Source organism: Octopus bimaculoides, chromosome 18 (assembly GCF_046866305.1).
Source record: "Octopus bimaculoides isolate indiv1 chromosome 18, ASM4686630v1, whole genome shotgun sequence".
Lineage (NCBI taxonomy): Eukaryota > Metazoa > Mollusca > Cephalopoda > Octopoda > Octopodidae > Octopus > Octopus bimaculoides.
The window spans coordinates 44809872-44819871 of record NC_142945.1 but is presented as its reverse complement, the minus strand read 5'-3'; the positions used below and the strand labels follow the sequence as shown (position 1 = coordinate 44819871).

The following is a 10000-nucleotide window of genomic DNA, read 5'->3' as shown; positions in this document are numbered from 1 at the left end:
CCAAAAGATACTGATAGAGTAAGTACTAGGCTTACAAAGAATAAGTCCTGAGGTCGATTTCTTTCACTAAAACCCTTTAAAGCGGTGCTCCAGCATGGCTGCAGTCAATTGACTGAAACAAGAAAAAGATTAAGTGAATATTCACATTTCGAGTTCTGTTTTGCCTGTCTGCACTTATTTGCCTTGAGGCAAATATATAAAAAAAAATAAATTATATGCATATGTGTTTATGTGTGTGCAAGCACTTAATGGTTTATTGAATCCTATTATTCTCCAGTTTGTAAATCCAATGTACTTTTATGCACCACATACACACACACACACATACATACATATATACATACAAATACATTGCTGATCCATAGAATATGGAACACTTACAAATATTTCTTCATTAATTATCATTATTTTTCTTTTTGCAAACAAACGTTGAATTTTAGTGAAATTAAATATCATTCATTGTTTTCAGATTAAAAAAGAAACCATAATAGAATTTAAGTTTATGCCTAACCAAACTGAAATAATCGATGCCTGTGGCATGATTTTCTTGTAGATTTGTATTTTTCTCTCTCTAATCCTCTTAATCATACTGCTAGCAGCTTTCTCAATAAATCCTAACTCTAATTTGTACCATTATTCCTGAACAGCCACAAATAAAATAAATACTTTTGCTGGTTATACAATTTCTTGAGTTCAGATTGGAGCTACCATAAATTTTTAAGTGGAGAGATGGTGGTCATTTCTGGAGAGTATCATAGCCAAAACGTAATCTCAGTTTCATGATTTGCAATAAATTCTTTTACTAATTTGTCAGAATTAACAGAAGTGATTTTGTAATGATGTACTTAATGTCTGAGGTATTGTAGTTGCTTTTTAACCATGGGCCATTTCTAATCTGGACCTGTTGCTAAAGCTGTTGCAACTATGATCATTCAGTCTTTTATTTTGGTATCCAACCCATGCCAGCATGGAAAACACATTAAAGGATGAAGATGATAATGATGATGCTACTGTGTAGTAAGAGATTTCTTCCTTGCCACATGGTTCTGACTTCAGTTCCACTGCATGGCTCCTTGGGTAAGTGTCTTTTATTATAGCCGTGGGCCAACAGAAGTTTTGTGAGTAGATTTGGTAGATGAAAACTGAAAAAAGCCTGCCATGGGCCATTGCCCTTTAAATGAGACTAACAAGAAGAGGTCAGCTGTGAATAAGGGAATAAACAACCCTGGAACAAACCATGGCTGGACCCTTGGCAAGGCCTAGAAGTTGGTAATCACCTAAGTCAGGGTTATGCTGAAATCATGGGATGCAGCATGGTGGATGTGAACTATTTCAGCTGATGAACTTTTTGAGTCAATGGTGAATATCGTTAGATGCTGAGCAGATGGCCAGACAAAAAACTGTCAATGGCAATCATTTGTAGTTATGGTATGTGCAGATGAGACATTCAGTTACGGAAAGGTTAGTATGACTTATTGGTCGAGGAAAGTCACCTGACCAGATGATGACGAAAGATGTGGGGAAGTAGGTTAGTCTATAACATCAGTCCCCAGTGCTCAACTGGTATTTAGTTCATCAAATCTGAAAGGCTAAATGGCAAAGTTGACCTCAGTGGAAATTGAACTCAGAACATGAGACAAACGAAATACTCCAGCACATTTTGCCTAGCATGCTAATTCTGCTAGCTCTCCACCTTATTAATAATAATAATAATAATAATAATAATGGTTTCAAATTTTGGTACCAGACCAGTAATTTGGGGAGAGGGGAAAAGTCAATGACATGGAACCCAGTAATCAACTGGTACTTATTTTATCGACCCTAAAAGGATGAAAGGTAAAATTGATCACAGCGGAATTTGAACTCAGAATGTAAAAACGGGTAAAATACCGCTAAGCATTTTGCCCAGTGTGCTAACGATTCTGGCAGCTCGCCACCATTAAATAATAATAATAATAATAATAATAATAATAATCATAATAATAATAATAAATAACAATAATAATAATAATAGTGATACTAATATCAAAATTAATGATAATTTCTAACATAGGTACATGGCTACAGATTATGAAGAGTAGTGTTAGGTAGAGGTGAATATGAAATTAATGATGACCATAACAAGAATGGTAGCAGTAATGATTGTATATAGGATAAGGGCAGTTGTAAAAACGAAGACAATGATTAGAATGATGGTGATGATAACACGACAGGAATGATGATGACGATGATGAGAATGTTGGGGAGGAGAATGACAATGATCAGGATCCTCCTCCTCCTCCTCCTCATCATCATCATCATCACAAACTTTATATAGGCTGGTTGCTGTCATGATGATGAATATAATTGATGATATTGATGATCATTACAGGGATGATATTGGTGGTGGTGATGATGATGATAATGATGATGACGATGATGACCACAACGACGAAGTCCCAATGTGTCTCTAGTGGCCAGCTACATTTACACATGTTGTTTGAAGACAAACCATTATCGCAAATTCAGCGACCAATCTCTACATTAGATCTACAGAAATATGTCCCCTGGGAACCATTAGTAACACAGACCTGATTGTTTCTTCTTAACACTGCCGTTGTGATGCCAAGGAAAAATTACCCACAATTATTTGTTCTGCAGCACGTCATTTCACAAATTACACACTGATGGAACCAAATTTCACATATTGTGGACATTAATTCTTTTGATCTATTGTTCTTTTTTGTTGATGTTATTGCAGTGAAGCACCAGGTCAGTCAGCTCTAATCCAGCAGACATATCCTCAAAGACATCCAACTGTAACCACCTCATCTTTTTTATTTTGTTCCAGACACTATGTGTTTAGAATTATTTTATCTCAAGTGTTATTTTGCAAAAAGTTTTTGTTGTTGGCACTCTGTCGCTTATGACATCGAGGGTTCCAGTTGGTCCGATCAACGGAACAGCCAGCTCGTGAAATTAAAGTGCAAGTGGCTGAGCACTCCACAGACACGTGTACCTTTAACGTAGTTCTCGGGGATATTCAGCGTGACACAGTGTGACAAGGCTGACGCTTTGAATTACAGGTACAACAGAAACAGGAAGTAAGAGTGAGAGAAGGTTGTGGTGAAAGAGTACAGCAGGGTTTGCCACCATCCCCTGCTGGAGCCTCGTGGAGCTTTAGGTGTTTTCGCTCAATAAACACTCACAACGCTCGGTCTGGGAATTGAAACCACGATCCTATGATCACGAGTCCGCTGCCCTAATCACTGGGCCACTGCGCCTCCACTTCGCAAAACACATAGGCTTGATCTGAAGGAGATTTGGTTGCTATTTCTAGCAAGATGAATTACTACACTGAAACAACTTCTAGGGCTATAAGGGAAATGTCACATATAAGTTATTAATGTTCTTACTGTTGTTGTATAGACCCAGGTCAGCCCTGATTCAACAGATGCTCAAATGAAAAACATTTAAGCTGTGACCATCTTGTCATTTCTTTCTGAGCAAAATACTTCATTTTCCATTGTTTCTGTCCATTCATCTAGCAAAAGTTAGTAATCCTGCAACGGAGTGGCATTCCATCCAGTGGGAAATATCTGTGCAACAGAAACCAGGATATCAGATCCTTGATGTCTCTATGGCTTGGGAAAGGTCTTTATCTTGTATCCTTTCAAAAAAATACCTAGATATCACAGACAGCTTCCTTGATATTTTAACATCGTTTGCACAATAATCACTCTCTTTTATTTCTCTTTTACTTGTTTCAGTCATTTGACTGTGGCCATGCTGGAGCACTGCCTTTTTTTTTCAGTCGAGCAAATCGACCCCAAGACTTATTCTTTGTAAGCCTAGTACTTATTCTATCGGTTTCTTTTGCTGAACCACTACGTTACGGGGACATAAGCACACCAGCATCGGTTGTCAAGCAATTTTGGGGGGACAAACACAGACACGCAAACCATATACACACACACATACATACATATATACATATATTTGACGTGCTTCTTTCAGTTTCTGTCTACCAAATCCACTCACAAGGCTTTGGTCGGCCGAAAGCTATAGTAGAAGACACTTGCCCAGGCTGCCACGCAGTGGGACTGAACCCGGAACCATGTGGTTGGTAAGCAAGCTACTTACCACACAGCCACTCCTGGAAACTAAGTATTGCCATAACAAGGGAAATACAAACGTGTTGTAAGCAGTAGAAGGATGTTTTTCTCAAGATTAGCTACAGGAGAACAAAGGGCTCAGGGTTTGTAGGACCAGGAAGGTGGTTAACCAATTCAGGAAAAGGCAGGGTTTATCAATGCATACAAAACATGCAAGGCAGAGAAAATGCTAATGGAATATAAAGACAAAACATCAGAATAAAATGCTTTCTGCTATTGCAAAGCTAGTTATGTTTTCTTTTGCAATGTTTTACAACTATATATATATGTATGCTATAATATTTTCACTGTAAATGACTGTTCTTCTTGTCTGATTTCCTGCTTTATGATCAGCTATACTACTAACATGCTTTGTGTAAAATGTTTTCTGCCATAGCTAAGGGGCTTTTGCTTTTCTTGTCATGTTTTTTTTTTTCTTTCTTCATTGCATTCATGTATGATATTTTCGTAATAAATGGCTGCTCTTCTCATTGGATTTCCTGATTTACCGGTATTTTCATTTCTACTGGTAATTTACTGATACAAAGTATTTTCTGTGAAAGCTAAACCCATACCAGAATGAAAAGCAGGCATAAAAACGGGCTGCTGCTGCTGCTACTGATGATGATGATGATGATGATGATATATTAAATTTGTAAACATATTTACAAGCATAGTTTTAATAAACATTATGATGTAACAGCGAAAATAGTAATGTATCTGTGTGTGTGTGTGTGTTTGTTTGTGTGTGAATGCATGTATGTATACAGAAAGCTTCTTTACAGTTTCTTATTTCTTTATTGCCCACAAGGGGCTAAACATAGAGGGGACAAATAAGGACAGACAAAGGGATTAAGTCAATTACATCGACTTGAGTGTGTAAGTGGTATTTAATTTATCGACCCCAAAAGGATGAAAGGCAAAGTCGACCTCGGCGGAATTTGAACTCAGAACGTAATGCCAGACGAAATACCGCTAAGCATTTCGCCCAGCGTGCTAACGATTCTGCCAGCTTGCTGCCTTCTTTACAGTTTCTGCCAACCATATTTTTGCTCATAAGGTTTTGGTGAACCCCAGGCTGTGGATGAAGATACTTGTCAAAGACTTCATCATTTGAAGTAAATTCATAAAAAGTTAAAGCAATGTAAACTTTGTAACCACAGAGTCATGGCTAAACACACTCATATAACCAGTTATATGAGGTAGGATATAGAATAGTTGTGTGTGTTGGGCTACCATAGTATCGAAAGACATTATCTGTGATGATCCAGTTAAGCCTCTAAGTCATTACACAACCAGCTTCAGATAGAAGCTAAATCTTGGTGTGTTAGCCTGCAGGCTAATCGACCAGCATGAAATCACTGAGACTAGAAATTAAATGCAAATTCCATTACAATTTCTGTATATGTGTGTGTGTGTGTGTGTGTGCATTTCCCCAAGGAAGGTCTAGGAGAAGCCCTTTGATGGAACCAAGTTTATAGAACTGCGTGTCTTTGCTTTAACTTTTCAAGGCCAGCAGTACCTTCTCAGAATAAATTTCTCAGTTCAAAATGTTTCTGGACAATGAAACATGTCACAGAGAGTGCTATTGCAAACTTACACAAATAAATGTGAAAAAAGCAAAATAGGAATTTTGGAAAGAATATCTATAAAACAATTTATTAAACATTGAATGGCTATGGGTGGGGGTCCAATAATTAAATGGTGTCCATTGGCAAAAAACTGCTGAGAACCACTGATTTAGACCACAAGATACCATTCTTAGAAATTCTACCTTTACTGATATTAAAACTATCTTTATTAGTGATATACTGCAGTTTTTCTCTTTGTAATCTGATAATCTGATAGAACTCAAATCTTCTTCCTAGTTCCAAGTTCTGTTATTCTCAGGTATTGTAAAACTAATGACTTATTATGGTCCAAAACTTTTTGCATCAGTTTAACCAGTGTAGGAGGAAAAGCTTTAGAAATCATAGGTACTGCCTCTCACTGGATTATGAAGAAGAATAAAATGTGTGTGTGTGTGTTTGAGTGTGTGTGAGGTTCATAAAATCAAAGAACATAACTAAAATATAAATGTTACAATGTAAAATATGAAAACGATTCTGGAAAATATTAAAGAATATAAAATGTAAAAAGAATAAATCTTGGAAATAGAGATATATTATGATGATCGTATTTTCAAAGATTGCTTCAGTATCAGATTTTTATAAATATATTTTTATCTTATGTTCCAAAAATTAGTTCTTTACAAAAAGACAAAGCATTTCACTGCATATATATATATATATATGTGTGTGTGTGTGTGTAGATATGTCTCTCTCTCTCTCTCTCTCTCTCTCTCTCTCTCTCTCTCTCTCTCTCTCTCTCTCACTATATATGTGTGTGTGTGTGTGTGTCTCTCTCTCTCTCTCACTATATCTGTGCGTGTGTGTATATATATATGTATATACACTCACACATTCAAATATATGAATGTATTATGTATGCATGTATATATATATATATATATCTATATATATATATATATATATATATATATATATATATATATATGGGAGAATATACAAAAAATAACAACAGACGAGGACAGGTGGTGTAAATAACAAAAGTATATATTAGTATGACGCTCATATATTTGAATGTGTGAGTGTATGTACATGCATACATATATATATATATATATATATATATATATATATATGTATGCATGTACATACATACATACATATATATATATCTTAAACAGAATCATACCTTGAAAAAATAATTTTTCCAGATCCATGATTTAGTATCAAAAATATTGATACAAAAAGAAATAGAAAAAAAATAGAAATTCAGATTTTTTTAAACTTTAGTTTAAAAAGGAGATTAAAGCAAAAAGTTAAATGACATAAGATGCAATAAAATGACTAACATAAGTACCATTTAAAAAAGGAAAATTTTTGTCATTTTAATATATATAATCTAGAATATTGACTAAAATCCCACATTCACTCTGTTTGAGGTAGATTTTTTAAAAATAAAGACCAACTAGAGGTATGAGATATTGTAACCCCAAACATAAAGGCAAGAAATAAAAGCGACCAGTGAGATTTTCAAAGTAATTTTTCAACTGTTACTTTTTATCACTTAAACGTGTGTGTGTGTGTGTGTGTGTGTGTGTGTGTGTGTGTGTGTGTGTGTTTGTGTGGAATTGTGTAGGCTCATGCATGAATTCCAAGTTACATTTGTGTAAATCATGAACATGAATATTTAAGGATATGTATAAAGCTACACACACACACATACAGGCATACGTACATACACACGTACACTCATTACATACATACATATATATATATATATATATATATATATATGCTCTTAGATATACATATGTACTTATTTTTACATACACTGACATATGTATGTTAATTTGTATACAATCAGCCATATATATACTTGCATGCATGTATGTATGTTCTTTCTCTTTTTAACTTAGGGTAACTTTTGACTGGCCACCTACTTCATATCAACTTTGTGAATGAGTGTGTGTGTGTGTGTGTGTGTGTGTGAATGTGTGCAAAAACTAAGCCAGTGGTTTGTTGCCCTACTGAAATATATTTTATAGTGTATCAAACCACCTGCATATTGTAGAACACATGAACAGAATAGATAACTCTTTCAAAATTCTATCCAGCTACTCAGCATCAAATGTGTTGCAGTAATTCCACATATGATGAGTGTTTTATTGATCTCTATACTCATTTGAACTATCATAATTTGATGGGTATAGATTAGAAACACACTGCCCTAAAGATAATTGATATAAACAATTATTGATGGCTATATATGGACAATGGCAAAGTCGTTTGGTTAGGATGTTTGCTCTACAGTCATGCAATTTTGGATTCAATCTCACTATCTACAGCACCTTCAGCAAGTGTCTTTACTTGTATTGTTGGGCTGAATCAAGGCTTTGGTGTGGAACTGGATTGGTAAAAAAAATGTGTAAAATCCTGTCAGTTTAGGCAGTAAATCTACTGAGTTGTTCCATCATCCCTTCAACACGACCATCACTGTCAGAGGCCCTTCAAAAGGTCATAGCATTTTCACTTAATCCTCTGACTCTGTCACTAGAAACTAAATCACTTCATAAAAAATGAAAAACTTAAGCAGTTGACTGTCTATCACACTTGCATGAGATAAATAAATCTTGATTGAATAAATGAATCATTGATTCATTTATTGATTGAGTGATCAAAGTATTTGTCTGTAGATTTGAATTTCATCATGTTTAAATATCTGCTTGTTATGCTCCTAAAAAAAACATTATACTCAAACACATAAATTTTACCTCCTATTTTTTTTTGTTCATTTTCATTAAAATGTACATTTAAATTCAACCTACCTAAACCAGGTCCTTTTTATCTTTTGAATTTTTTTGTCATATAACTTAGTTTGGCTTCAAGTGAGACATTTTGAAAATTTCGTGCTGTGAACTTACCTAAAAAAAAAAAAAAATGATAATAATAATGATGAAAAATGGAAATAAGAAAATCAATAGATATACAAATAAAATTAATGACAAAAACACCAAGAAAAGTCAGTTATACAAGTCAATGTTACCATTAAGGACTGAAAGACAGAATCCACTCCTAAAGTTAGATAAGCATTTAATTGTATACATACTAATAAATGTTAATCTTTTATTTAAATCATAAAATATACTACATTTACATTTTAGTATCCAGTCAAATGCAAGATCAAGAACAGTGAACCCTCACCTGCAATAAAGTCTCTTAAAGATGAAGTTTAAACTTTAAGATCAAAACAGTAATTTATTATAAACTATACAGCAATGAGTTTGTAAAATTAACCTCCTAGCTTATAAACCAACCACATCCAGGACAAATATTCTATATGCTTTGTATCATAAAAGTAGCCAGATCTGGCATCTCACACCTACCCTAGGATGTCAGTTTAACCCTTTTGTTAACATATTTCTGGTGAGATACTCTGTGTTTCTTTTAATTAATTTTAAATATAATGAAGAGTTTAGTAAAATAACTTATGTTTAGGAACATAAATTGTGACTAAGGTTTGGTGGAAGACTTTTTAATTGAGGACTTTTGAAAACGAGACACTTGTACCCCAGAGCCAGATGTGGTTTCAGGCGGGTTGGTATCAAGAGGATTAAGATGTGGGTAATGATGAAACAGAGAAAGAAAAGGGCAAGTGATTCAGCTCCTATTTCTCATAGGCTGGGATATTATCTTAACCCTCTTGATACCAACCCGCCTGAAACCACATCTGGCTCTGTGGTACAAGTGTCTCGTTTTCAAAAGTTCTTAATTAAAATCTTCTACCAAACCTTAGTCACAATTTATGTTCCTATTTATAAATTGCACCACAGTATATGTTCAATTATATGTACAATTTATGTTCCTCTGCAATTTCCTCCACCATTTTAATAATTTTGTCATTCCACCAAAAATTTGTTTACTATGCCACCACTTTGCTTGTTCTACTCCTCCAGTCACTCATTTGTCTTTGTTAAATGAGAAGGTAAAAAATGGTTGGCATTGTGGGTGAGCGTACAGTCCCTCAAATTGCCCCTTGTGCTAGATTAGTTGTTTGTTTATTTACCTTTCAAGGTGAAAGATGGTATTGATTTCAGCAAGATTTCACCTGAGAAGGTAAAACAGGTGAAATTGTAAACTCTGAAGCACCATTGGGTGCTTTAGAGCACCATAGATTCTGACACAAACTCTCTTGTCATCTACAGTAGTAGTAGTAGTAGTAGTAGTAGTAGTTTATATTATTTGTTACAAAGGCCTAAGATATTGGGTATAATACAAAAGTAAAATACCAAAAAAAGAAAA

The 10000-nt window shown here is 34.6% G+C and overlaps 1 long non-coding RNA gene across 2 annotated transcripts in view; it reads right to left on the bottom strand.

Moving 5' to 3' along the window:
- Positions 1–10000, bottom strand: part of LOC149132055 (uncharacterized) — a 547197-nt gene that overhangs the window by 218587 nt on the left and 318610 nt on the right. The window contains exon 2 of one of the 2 annotated variants that reach the window (XR_016245021.1): positions 7034–8622. The exons of the other annotated variant lie outside the window; for it this stretch is intronic. This is a non-coding gene — a long non-coding RNA (uncharacterized LOC149132055). Of the gene's footprint in view, positions 1–7033; positions 8623–10000 lie in introns of those variants that run through there. 2 annotated transcript variants of the gene reach the window in all.